Source organism: Rhipicephalus microplus, chromosome 3 (assembly GCF_043290135.1).
Source record: "Rhipicephalus microplus isolate Deutch F79 chromosome 3, USDA_Rmic, whole genome shotgun sequence".
NCBI lineage: Eukaryota > Metazoa > Arthropoda > Arachnida > Ixodida > Ixodidae > Rhipicephalus > Rhipicephalus microplus.
This window is the reverse complement of record NC_134702.1, coordinates 177,368,486-177,382,076: the sequence shown is the minus strand read 5'-3', so window position 1 is coordinate 177,382,076 and position 13,591 is coordinate 177,368,486. Positions and strand designations below refer to the sequence as shown.

At 44.5% G+C, this 13,591-nt stretch overlaps 1 long non-coding RNA gene across 1 annotated transcript in view; it reads right to left on the bottom strand.

Moving 5' to 3' along the window:
* LOC142804057 (uncharacterized) overlaps positions 1–13,373 on the bottom strand; it is a 45,042-nt gene extending 31,669 nt beyond the window's left edge. Inside the window, exons 1-3 of the long non-coding RNA XR_012894446.1 lie at positions 13,268–13,373; positions 8,579–8,656; positions 8,328–8,505 (exon numbers count right to left, since the gene is read on the bottom strand). This is a non-coding gene — a long non-coding RNA (uncharacterized LOC142804057). The remainder of the gene's footprint in view (positions 1–8,327; positions 8,506–8,578; positions 8,657–13,267) is intronic.
* Positions 13,374–13,591: the final 218 nt, after the last annotated feature.

Genomic DNA, 13,591 nt, shown 5'->3' with positions numbered 1-13,591 from the left:
CTGAAAAACCCATTACTCCGGCCGAGTGAGCTTAGTATGTGGAAGCGAGTACCTCCACCCAGAAAACTGATAATGGTACGTCACTTCGTTAAAAGTGCCAAGTGGATCTTTAAAGTTATCCTGCGTACATTCTAAATATTTAAACACCTTCACACCAATCTTCAGTTGCACAAAGTTGAGCATCCTGCACATAAACACCCAACAAAAAATTCCTAGGTACGGCCCTGGATGGGACGATCAATAATTATGACTCGCTCAATTGCCGCAACACCTTTGCGGGTAAGCATTAGAATAGAATGAAAGCGAGATGGCGGGCACCGATGAACACGTCAGTATGACATATGGTCGACAATGCTCTCACCTTCAGCTACAGTGCTATGGCACATGCGTAATGTAGTGCTACCTTAAGCCTACCGCACGCTTTTTATAGGAGACAACCTTAACACGCTGAGCGGCCGATAGCTGGCATCTACTTGGATGGAACCACGATCACGTGAACAGTGCCTTTCACAAATGGAATCGGCCTGTTGTTACTTGGTTCAGCACCACAGGTCTCGAGCGCCGAGAAACTCCGCTTCGCCAAGAAGTTTTAGAATAGCATATGCAAAGCGTTGCGTTTGTCATCATCCTGCATGTCACATACAGTATCCTCTGATGTACCCACAGGCTGCGCAAGAGAATGTCTAGCTTTTTCAGGGTCCAAAAAAATAGCGTATGATGCAAGCACATAAGCGAGAAGCACCACTCGCAGTTGTGTGAGAGAACTCTCGATGTGGGCGAACATCGAGAGTTCATTCTAAATAAAAAAAAGAAGACAGAAACGCTCACTTGTACCCAAGCATACAGCAACATTACTGCTTTTTCAGTAATGACCACAGTAAATAAGTTCAAACTACGCATCAGAAGAGAAAAATTGTATATTGCAGATGTGCTTACACTGATATTCTTATTAGGCCAATAAACAATCGAACTCAAGTGGGATCTCAAAAATCCGCTAAGTAACCTGTAATCCATTCAACCGATTCATTTGCTGGAAACGAAGTCAATCTTTGAAATCAACACTAATTTCAGTTCTATGTTTTATATATACAACGAAAACCAGTTACATTATAGACCACTTATAACATATTTGCTTAGAGTGAAGAATTGCTTACCATGCGGTCTTTTGGACTCGCGCTCACCCTGTCATAAAACAACATGTTTACGCATACCACTTATTCTGTAGTCCCCTAAGATGAGAGACACGTTATAATGCGGTTGCCAGAACATGAAGTATATAACCTTCGAAGAGTTAGAAGAACGACATTATATGGTTCGCAGTTCACACGTCTCCTCACAACCCCATGCCCAACCTCAATGGGGAGGTTCATCAAGAAGAGTGAGGTGTCATGTTCTGCGCTTGCATAGAAAGGTCCTTTTCAGAGAATGGGCATGCCATAGAGGGCTGAACATAGAGGCATAGAATGACCCGATACTGCAAAATTACGAATTTTTATAAAACATATAGGCATACTTATCCACTACCAAGCCCCCAACTCCACAAATCCGAAGAAGTAGATTGGAGGCAATTGCAAACCTAGACCTGCCCCAACCTCATTCATATTAAGAGAATATACCCAGATGTTCAATCAGGTGATACTTGTAAATTTTTCAATTGGACTTACGCATCAATTAGGCACATTCTCTGGGAATGTGCAGTTTTATCAGAAGAAAATGCTGTCTCCCCAGAGGATGCTGCGGCACGGTGGATGGCTGCGCTGCGTAAGCTCCAACCTTCAAAATCAACCGTGGGCCATCCAGCAAGCAAGCGAGGTCGCGAGGCTCGGATCCTCCTCAGCAGAGGCCTAAGCCCAGGCCAATAATTTGCCAGAGTTATTAATAAAGTTGTTGCCACTTTGGGACAATCTTGTTAGCGAGTGAACGTAGCGAGTACACAATCCATACATGCTACCTTTCCACGAAGTTACAAAGCACGGAAACTCGGTTGTGTGAGAGTCCAGATACACCATCAAAAACTTCACTTTTGAAACCGCCAAAAACCTTCCAGATGAACTCAGAAAACACGCAACTACCAAAGCCACGTAAAAACAGAACTGGTGGCCAGGGAAGCGGCATAGGCGTAGAGTACTCCACAAGGCAGACAGATACAAAAGTTGTGGTCACTTTCTTTTGGTACGGTGGTGAGCGGGTCTTGAGGCCGCCAGCCTTCGCCCGATTACGTGGTGCTCAAGTGCCCAGATATACTTAGCAGTACTCTACTACACGGTTATAATGAACCAGAAATGTAGTGGCGAGTACTCTACCACCGCACCTCCACTGTCACAGCAGGAAAGGCTGACGTATGTGCGTAATTAAAAACAAAAGGAAAGAGAGATTCGAGATAGCACTCAAACAATCGGGAGATTAGGAGGAAATTAGGGAGTCTCCCAGACAATTAACGAGAGTCGGAAGCTATGAATATTCCAAGCAATAGTGTACAGGCGCAGCTACCTATTTGCACCAGGCAACCCTTTGATATACCTCTCGTGCCCTCAAATGCTGACACCCAAGCTCAGCAGGTATGCAGGCTGAAATGGTTGCAGTGTCTCAAGCAGAGTCTTTGCAAAAACAAAGACACACATGAGGCCTTAAAGTCTCCCTGCCTTTGCAGTGCGATGATCAATATAGATTTACACACACACACACACACATACACACACACACACACACACACACACACACACACGTTAGATCCAGCTCTCTTCGTCAGACGGGCTCCAAGGTGATGCGCCGCCCTGGCATGCTGTCTGAATACACGGCCTTGCTAAACTACACCTGTGCGGGCGCTTCTTATGGCCTTTGCGTCCTCTCGCCGCTAATTTGAGGGAGGCGGTGGGGGCGCTGCAACTTTGACCTTTCGCCAAACGCCGACACATGAGTACGGGCGTGCTTCTTCACTCCCCGTGTGTTGAAAAACAAGTTGCCAAATTGTTGTAGATGCACAAACAGTATTCGCATGCCTTTTCCTCTTCTTTCAGCAATTGTAGCACCTTCTCACATTTAGAGCGATGGTACCAAACTTGGGAGCGAAATCTTCTTATCATAGCAAAGTATTGACCCATGATATGAGTGTCGCTGTTTATTTTTTACGTGCATACACGTGCTGCTCTTGTCTCATGAAAGCATTTTGTGAGGTTGCAAGATCAAAATCTGCTTCATTGGTCTCCGCTTTTCGCTTTTGATGTTTGACGTCGGGGCGAAGCTGGTGAAACAGGGTCTTCTTTGCGAGGTTTCTTTGCACTTGGAATCAATTAGGAAGGATAGTCCTCGAAGAGAGTAAGTGTAAAGTCAGGAAAAAAGTTTTCTGGTACGGCACGCAGGCACATAGTTTTCATCGCGGAAATGCCAGCTGAATACGACAGCCGATGCAGACCTGTCCTTGGCGATGAGGTTCTCTCTCGCAATATTCTTCTGTAATTTAGTGCACAGCTCAGTATTGCTTGAGAACTGGTGAAAAGAAACTCCGGGTGTATTCCCCGAGCACGACTTGCAATACGAAACACATAAATACGCCGTCATAAAGCTAATGTATATCCATGCACGTACTGCGCACAGTGAAGGTTGTACGACCGTCTTCTCAAGTCGAGAAATCACTGCCAACTGAACACTGAGAAAACACAGAACGATATGCAGCCGCCGTGGGCAAATCCCAAATAAAAAAAAGCCATGCTAGAGAGAAAAGAAAATTGAACACAACCTGCTTGTAGCATTAAGCCACAAGATCATTCATACGGATTTATTTTGAAAAAAAGCTGCTCACTTGCTGGAAAGTCGGAACGTTGTCGGATTCTCTTTCTAAACATTTTTTTCCACCAACTCGAAGGTTAGCAAAAACTGCTTTGCACTAGATTTTTGTTCCAGGCCAAGCGGCTTGCAAGCGTAAGCAGCTGTTTTCTTGGCATTCTTCATGGACGTGACTTGGACCACAAGAGAACCCCTAAGAGCTAGGGGTTCCCTGAATTAATATTTCCATGTAGTGTTAACACCTTGACAATGCACACTACTACTCTCAGGGTGTGCCACCCGGAGGGGTTATTCTGCAGCACAAGTACTCTCTATTTTTTATTCTATCTGCCTATACACAGTTCTTTTTAACTATTAGAGATACAACTCATGTACGTGTTTCCAAGAGCTGTCAAGAGGCAGACCACAGCATTTAGCCCTCAACAACACTCCAAATGTATCTGTAAGAATAAGGAAATAGGAAGTAGCCAGTAAAGAGAAGGCATGCTCATAATTTCTGTGAGTGACCTCTTGTAATTGTGGCCTTGTTGTCCAACAAGACCAAGGGCCAAAGGTATATGGTGCTCTCTGCTAGCAGAAAAGGTGCAGTGTTGTATATCACTCTCTCTGATCGTTGCTGGAGCTTTATGCCTCCTGCATTATGCCTTGCTAGACGATTCTACTGCATTTTTACTGAGTTTCAATTTGTATTATCTCTCACACTTGCATACCTACATTATGAGGCAAGCCGTCTAATAGCCATTGCTTTTCGTGTTCTTTTTTTAAATAGAAGATCCTCTCTCTATGCCCTACTTTTTGAACAATCCCACTGCTCGCCCTCTTCATCGAGAACACCAATTTTGCGGTTTCACATCAAGCAACACCCTTGCGCGTAGCAGGAGATGCGCGGTCAGGGTCGCAACGCCCCTACCGACGACAGGTGGCCAGTAGCGAAATATACTCAAAAGCTCTCCCATCGCTTTCTCGACTAGTGAGAATGCCATAAGAAGCGCGTGCAGGTGCAGTCTAGCCCGACAGTGTTGATACACAACTAGTTATACAAAGCTGCCACGAAGTGTACTATGGGCATGTCTCAATGTGCCCTCATGCACCTCGCAGAATGCGTAGTGAACATGGAGGAAGGAAAGCTGAGGAGAGGCCCTTGCAATGCAAGCTGCCAAGCGACAAGTGTGGTGGAAGTCATGTGCTTTTGCAGTGGGGTTGTGGGATTACAAGGGCACGCCGGCGTCTCGTGTCATCTGCATCACCACTTGTATGACTGCGTTGTTGATAGCTGGCTGGAGTTCTGAATGTGCATTAGTGCATTCTAATGCAGGTGTTGCACTTCAAAGATGATTCAAAGTGTCAGAGGTCTACAGTGAGAGCTTATCTTTACGGTTTCAAGTTTAGTTCATATTGCTTGAGGTCGAAAACGGTCGTTTTCAAGGCTCGTGACCACTTTTTCGAAAATGGTTGGCGCCACAGCTTCGCTGTTTTTCTTTAGCACTGTCCTTGCTCGCCTTAACGAAGGAAGCCTATAACTTGCAAGACAAGAACGGCAGTGTCTACGGCTCTAACGCGAGAGGTGGCGGTGAGCCGTTCTCGTGTACGAAGGTCACAACTATCGGAAAGCAGTGCGCGGCCCACTGTTCCCACCAGAGCTTGCCAAGTCAAGAACTAGACGTACCTGATGCATAATGTGATTTATTGCTTGAATTATCGCTTTCTCTTAACGTCTTGCTCGCGGTAAACTCATCTTTGGCCAAATTTTTTTGATTATGGCCAGTCTGCACGCTGCTGCGAGCGATACTCGTGCACAGGTATCGTATCGTGCATGGCAAAAAATTATTCAGAGGCACTTCATCAGGCCAAACAGCAAGACAAATTAAATGAACTTTCACTATTACATTATGTTCCGTACCCCGAATTTACCGTATCTGCAGAAGAAAGCAGCCTGTCATGGCAATTATCCAGAATATTCGCGTCATTGTTGTCTTGCATTCAACAGATTAATAAACACAATATGAAAAGCTGAAACATTATTGTAGATTCACGATTTGAGCCATAATGTGGGTGGGAGCGACACAGACACTCCACAAGCGAGTGTCACAGCACGTTTGCTCATTATCAGCACAAAAGTTTTGCTTTTCCAGCTCGTCTATCAGGTGGCGGCGGGGGTAGCGCCGCCTGATGCGTCCGAAATCGACTAGCGCGACTTGCCTTCCTCATGCTGGCGCCCGTTGTGCATGCGGGAGCTGCCGTAGCATGCCCACCATTGCGAGGAGAAGGCCTCTAGACTTTCCTACGTCCGGCTTCACAAACCTTGACATAACGGCTTCTCCTCAGTTTATTTCATCTTCCATGGTAGTGAACACCAAGCGACACTAACACTGGTTTTGTTCGATGTGCGCCACGTAGCTACCTTAGAAAGTGCATTACCAGCTAAGAAGGGGACACTTCACTGAACTTTGACGCAGCGGGTAGCAGCGTTGCCAGCAATTACTTGCTGCTACGGTTTAAGCGATGTGGTGTGCGTGGTCGAGAGCCTTTGCGAGATGGTGCTGTCAAAAGGACAGAAGCTGTCAAATGCAAAGCACGTCTTTGATGTGGAAGATAGTGTTTTCCGCAGAGATAAAAAATTGTGACCTTTTAGCGTAGTGCCAAGCATTGTACGACATAAACTAACATGGAACTGCGCTCAAATTGTGCCATCGAAGCTCGACAATGATACAGTGTGCTCGCTGTGCGCCCACTTTAAAATAAAATTGGTGACTCATGTAGCAATGAGGTAGCTTTCAGCCCAGTAACAGTTATTTTGAGCAAGCACATAGGATTTACATAGTCGGTAATCACAGCTCTTGCACATTATAACAGAAGCTGTTTCCTTACATGCTTTCTTTTATGGTGTGTTTAACAGCGCGTGAAACCACAAAATCCTCATACTGCAGTCTTTAAAGAAAGAAGGCACTGAAGTTAACAATAAATCGCAAAATAAATGCCCAAGGCTCCTTGCACATGAAAGGCCAGTGTAAAGTGGATATCATTGGTGTTATCATAAATGCAAACTCATCGAAACGATGGTGCTTTAACGCAGTCAGCTTAGTGTCATCTGCAGACTGTTCGAAAACTTGCTGTTGGCCGTCACCTAAGCCCGATACTCGAGAAAAAATGCCTTTAGAACCTATTGGCAATTTACTTTGTGGCGGTTCAGTGTTTTTCATGCAGTATGATGAGAAATGGAACATGCGTATATCATGGTTTCTCTAGTAGTAATCTATTCGGGTGGCCTGAGCCCAAGATGGCAACCCTGCAGGTGCTTTATCAACAAATTTTTTCAATGCATCCATCCATCCATCATTCAACCTTTCATAACAGGTCTTGAGCTGTGCCTACGACAGTCAGATAGACTCCAATGTCAAGTGTCTTCTTCTTTTTCTTTCCTTTTGCTACTCAAGTTAACTCTTGCATACACAGAATCGCAATTCCTTTTTTTATTTTCCTGGACATAATGAAATGTCACCTTTCGTGTTACAATCGTGGTCATGTTACAATCGATCAAACACTGTGTGTGTATTATACGGTGCGATGCTTACGAAACCCAAGTTTTCATGTCCTTTCTTTCAAAGAAAGGGAAAAAAATGTTGTGATTTTCTCCAGAGTGCCAACCCATACGCATTGGTGGAAAGGGAGGCTGAAGGGAGTCAACTATTGCTTCGTATTATTAAAATCTTCCTTTAGTTGCGGAACTCCTGTATGCAACAGTAATGACAATCTTGTAGCTTTTGGTTAGATCCTTGTCCACAGCAGCATAGTTTTTGTTAATAGCCACTTGTAGTGCTTGAATGCGGAGATGTTTACAGCCAGCACACACATGCCTGCGGAAACTCTAGAACTATTGCCTGTAGGGACTGTCAAGCGGCTGCGAAAGTGCTATAGTTAACCAGCCAAGGGGACCTCTCCCCGAGTCCCCTCATTTCATATCCTAAATCCTGGAGGCCTCGAAACCTTTGACAATGATGTCTACAGCCACTGAAACACTCAGGTGGGCATAAAACAGTTCATCTGGGACTGCCAGCTAAATTGTGACTCCAGACAATAAGCTCAAAGCCACAGAATAGTGAGCATCTTTTCAAGGATCGTATACTGCACAGGTCCAAAATTGCCCTGATCGCCAACGAACTATGATTGCTGCTACACGAGTACCTCGATTTCCCCAAGGATCCAGCCAGCTGCACTAGTCTTTATCTGGGGCTCGACAGCAAGAGCAGCAGCTCCTGAAACTTACAATAAATATTGTTCTTCCAAAGTTTACTGTGGCTCATAGTTTTCCTTATAATCCATTCCCTGACCCCCAAGGAAGTAAACCATGCATGGAGACATGTTGAAAACAGCCCCTAATGACAGCGGTCAGCAGATTGAAGAAAGATTGATTATTAAAGAACTGGGCTCATAGCCTAATAGCCTAACATGATGGAACATGTAGATGTACTTCTATAGAAATAATTCCTTCACTCTTGCAGCGCAACACATACATTTTTTTAACTTAAGAAAGTGCATAGACATACCTGCAGAAATATCTTGTGACTCTGTTTGCGTAGCACTTGTTGACAGAATTTTTTTTTCTGCTTGTGATGCCTCTTCATGGGTTAGTAGCTGCACTTGAACAGATTTAACTGGGACATCATCCAGCTCACAAGCCGTACTCTGTGCTGCCTGGTGTACTGACTCAGCTGCCATCTCATCCTGAAACAAATCAGCTTGTGTTGTTGCGAGTGACATTGCCAAAGACTACAGCCAGGAAAAGAAGCCCTCTTACGTGATCCATTTCGCTGAAATCACTTTGTCTAGGTGGGTGCCCCATGCTGGAGTCTTTAGAGAGCAGTGGCCCAAGAATCTCCAACAGTGTATGAAAGAATTGATTATTGACACACAACAAAATGGGTACTTATGATAACTATTCAATGAATACTTTTCAGGCCTGTTTAGAAGGATGTTGTAAATCACTTACACTGTTACATAATTACTTATGTTTTTATTCCTCCAGTGTCTGTTTGTAACTACTGTATTTTTGTAATAGACACCAATGTTGCCTACAAAATTGAATCTTCTATAAAATTTTTTATGGAGTTTGACTTGGAATGGATGGTAAAATAACATCATATACGAAATGATATTTGTGTTATTCTCATTCATTAAAGGGGCAGTGACGCCAAATCTTGGAACTCAAGATGTGGCAATCATTCGATTAGCTTGGTACATGAAAGGTTTTTTTGGCGAAGTATCCTTCACGTCCGTTACGTAGAAGTTATTCTATTTCGAGAGCAAGGAGCGTCCCAAGGCACGTCGACACGTTCTCGGCCATGAGAGATTGACAGTATTTTGATGTGTTCAGCTAACTCCTAGGCCACACCTCAGGATTCGAGTGATGATGAGCGAGCAGCGTTAATGCCGACAATTTAGTGTTGTCCTTGAGGTGTTTACGTCTGGTGGCGGCACCTGGCTGCCTAGCAACGGCTCCACTCGCTTTGTTTCGCTTGCTTCACCTAGCGCGTTTGTACAAGTCCAGCATTTCCTTTGTGCCGCTTCGATTGATTTCTCATGTAGTCGTGATCATGAATGTGATAATATGAAGCTACGGTCATTGCAAACAACTAACACTCACACAGCGTTCGTATGTCTCAACAGCCAGCGTTGCCCAAGCGTGCGTCTCCAGCTGCCTCTTCGCTGCTCTGTCCTGCTTCGATTTCAGAATCACTGCTCAGTAAAGGATCCAACCGAAAATAATTCACCAAGCCACAGATCACCGCTATGCCATATTACACGGTGTTTTCATCGTCGCTTGTGGACACTGATGACGGCGGCGACAACAATGGGGGTGGCGAAGACATGTCTATACACGTGCGTGCCGAGCAGACGAAATGTCAACCGAAGATCACATCATCAATTCATGTGGCCATGTGATCAGATGGGGTGGGACCAAGAGACGTGACCACATGGAAGAGCTGAAAATTGGCAGGCTTTACACCCGTTTTGAAATGCCTTTGATACTGGTGATACTAATTGCGATCACGTATAATAATTCTCCGCTCTGTGACATTATTAGTACGGAATCGATACCATGTAATAGAAAACTACACACTGACGCGAAAAACGTGACATGCACAAAGTTGGCATCACTGCTCCTTTACTATTGAAAATAAACTTGAATAGACAAGAAATCTGCTTCTCCTGAGTTAGAAATTACTGAAAAAATCCTAGCGAAGGGAAGGAAGAAGAAATGCTGATGCATCTTCTGCTGCAAGCTCTACTTGCGTTTGTGCTCTGCCGGCGTTCAGGTCATGAGTAGTTGGCAATATATCATCGAACAGCATGTATTGGAGTTCTAGAGTGTTTCTGCAAAGTTTTCACTAGCCGTTTGCTACTGAAAAAGCTCTCTCGGGACGAACTTCCCTGTCATATTCTGCTCTGCTTGGCCCCCTGCTTGCCCTCTAGCCAAATGATGAGTGGTTTTTAATGGCGCAAGGACCAATTGATAGCCAAAGAGTGCCACTTCGAAAGACTAGAGATATGAACAATGATATGATGCGTGGCTGTAAAGGGGTCTTAAAAGTCCTCGCACTAACACGGGTAAAAACATGGAAGTAATAAAATCGTGACAGTGACGTGAGATATGTGCAGTGAAAGTGGATGGCAAAATGTCATGATAATAAAACTATGATGTAGATGCAGCCACGACCACAATACAGAGGTCTACTACGGATCACCTCGAAATATGGTGTGAAAGCCATGAGAATGTATTAAAACGTGAAAAGTGATAGCAGTTTAAGAAACGGATCCCTACCGATGAGCACGCCAGGGTGTAGTGGGAGCTGCTGTCGGTAGGGCAGTAAAAAGTGCTTTTTTCTTAGAGCATCTAGCTCATTGCACTGGACGAGAATATCTCACACGATGGTGGATTGCCGGTAGATAGAAGATATGAGTGTGTAGAGAGTGTATGTCCTGTTCTAAGCCTTGTTAGTGTTCCTTCTGTGTGTCGTTATTTCGATAGTGGCACCCATTTACCTAGTTGCGGCTTAATAGCATGAAGTTTATTGTCTGTGTGTCTATCCCACGTGCTCTGCCAATACCTTCTGAGCTTTCGTTTTGGAAACGGTTTCAAGTCAAGTGCAGAAATTGGTATTGACGCATAGGAAGAAGTGTCGTTGGCGGAGGCAGCCATCTTGTTGGCGAAAACGTTCCCTTGTATCTCACGGTGCCCTGGCGCCCAGCAGACAACTACATGCTGTTTTGATGTGTACAATGTGCACAGAAGTGAGTAAAGTGACACCAGCATGGGGTTTTTGTCTTTTTTAGTTTTCAGTGCTTTGACCACACTTAGCGAATTTGTGTATATTACCACCTTCTGTAATTTCATCTGTTTGATGTGTTTTACGACCGCCAGTATTGCGTAAGCTCCAGTGAAAATGCTTGCATCAGGATGAAGAACGCCAGCCTCGGAAAAGGATTGGCCTACCGTTGCATATGACACAGAAGAATTAGACTTTGAGGTATCGGTAAAGAACTCAGGGCATGTGTATTTATGTTGTAGTTGTAGGAAGCCAGTATGTATGTGTGCAAGTGGTGCGTGTTTTGTGACTTCCAAAAAAAGAGACATCACAGTCTATAAGCTGCCACTGCCACGGTGGCAGATATGCAGAAGGAGCCATCAAACTGTGTTTGGTCAGGCCCTTACACGGAGCGAATAGGGCTGCCTCAACGAAGGACGGTTCTCAGAGAAGCCAAAGCAGCACTAATCAATAATTGTGAAATGAGCGGGGTGTTGCTTGTCTGCCTTTACCTTCAGAAAGTACACAAAAGACACGTAACATCTCTGTAGGTGGAGCGACCTTTCATTCGACTCCACGTACAGGCTTTCCACGGGGCTAGTTGGAAAAGCCCCCTAGAGAGGCGAATACCTAGATGGTGGACAGGGTCGAGAATCTTTAAGGGTGATGGTAGTGCCGAATGATAGATTACAGCACCGTAATCTAGGCTTAAGCGTACGAGGCTTTTATATAAATTCATCAGACATTTCCTGTCACTACCCCACGTAGTGCGTGACAACACTTTAAGAATATTCATTGTTTTTAAGCACTTGTCTCCTAAATACTTGATGTGTAGGATGAGGGTTAGTTTAGTGTCTAATATTTGTCCAAGAAACTTGTGCTCCGTCTTCACTGACAGAGGTTGACCATGCAGGTCAATGTCGGGGTCAGGATAGAGGCCTCTCTTTCGGCTAAACAAGACGCAAGAGCTCTTTTGCGCGCTGAGAATAAAACCATTTTCATCAACCCATCGTGATACTTTGTTCAACATTAGTTGAACATGACGTTGGCACAATGAGATGTAGCACGTTTGAAACCAATGTGTACATCATCGACGTATATGCAGTAAAAAATATTACGTTGGAGAGACAGGTGCAGGGAATTCATTTTAACTATGAAGAGTGTGCAGCTCAATACACCTGCTTGTGGCACTCCTGTTTCTTGGACAAATATTCGAGATAACACAGTGCCAACTCTGACACGGAATGTCCGGTTGGACAGGTAGCTTTAGATTATTGTCAGCATTCTGCCCCGCACACCTAAATGTGACAGGTCTCTCAATATGCCAAAGCGCCATGTTGTGTCATATGCCTTTTCCATATCGAGGAACACAGAAAGAAAAAATTGCTTATGAACAAACTGCTCGAATTTGTGCTTAGATTCGGACAAGGTGGTCGGTGGTGGACCGAGAAAACTGTTTTGTGTATCGACTGATCTACTAGCTAAACTGACAGCACCCCCGAGCAGCATTAGAGCATTGCAGATCTTTTCAGTGCGACAAAAAATTTTCCGGATCGTTTATGGCTTTCGTAGCTTGTCATCGTCACAGCCACGGTTGGCAAAAAAATAAATAAAGCACAGACATTGCACGGCGAGGTGCTTTGTTCAACAGAGCAGTACAAAAATGCGTGCATGCCGCTGTTGACTTGTGTGGAGCGTGGAACCAGAACCGGCATATTGCACCGTTTCCTGCGATTGCCCATTTTACCGGTCACCGATTATTACTAGTCCTAAGAGGACGTATACCTTTAAGCTTCCCGTTTGTCACTAACCATAGCAAAGCGCTATTTTCTACCGAGATTGCTGTGCATTGGTTTCGTGCATATCAATATTTAGACCTACTTTTCTGCTTTCCTTGTCCAGTTCAGTAATCACAAGTTGTGATTCCTCCCCTCAGTAATTTATTAATTCAATATTATCAGTGACCCACAGGTTACAAATTAAGGTACTATCCATGAACTATAAATCATTGCTCTTCCGAATCTGAGGCCCTTTTTTGAAAACATCCTGTAAGGACGCGGTGAAAAGTATTGGGGAGATCTTGTCTCCCTGCCTTACAGTGTTCTTTACTGAGATGCTGTCGCTTTTTTTTTCTTGCAAGACCACATGCCCTCCGTGAGCTTCAATATTCAAAATCTTACCTCATCTTCTGGCCTCTTCAAGAATGCTGCTCCGAGTATCTCCGACGCATTGTTTTCATTAACAAAAACTGATGGCACCCCACCAGGCCTTAATCGAGCAGGCTTTATTGGAGTTGCCATTACACGCATTAACGATAAACACTGGTTGAAGTTACTATCACGAGCCTGTTTCAAACAGTAGCTCTCGGAGACTTGAAATTACTTCCTTTCACCGTAGCGATTCACTGAGCCCTCTGTTTTTTCTCACGTTGGAAGTTGCGACGCGGTAGATGGTTTTGATTGCAGATGCTTTTTCAGCCGTACACTGCGCAAAACTCCAGCACG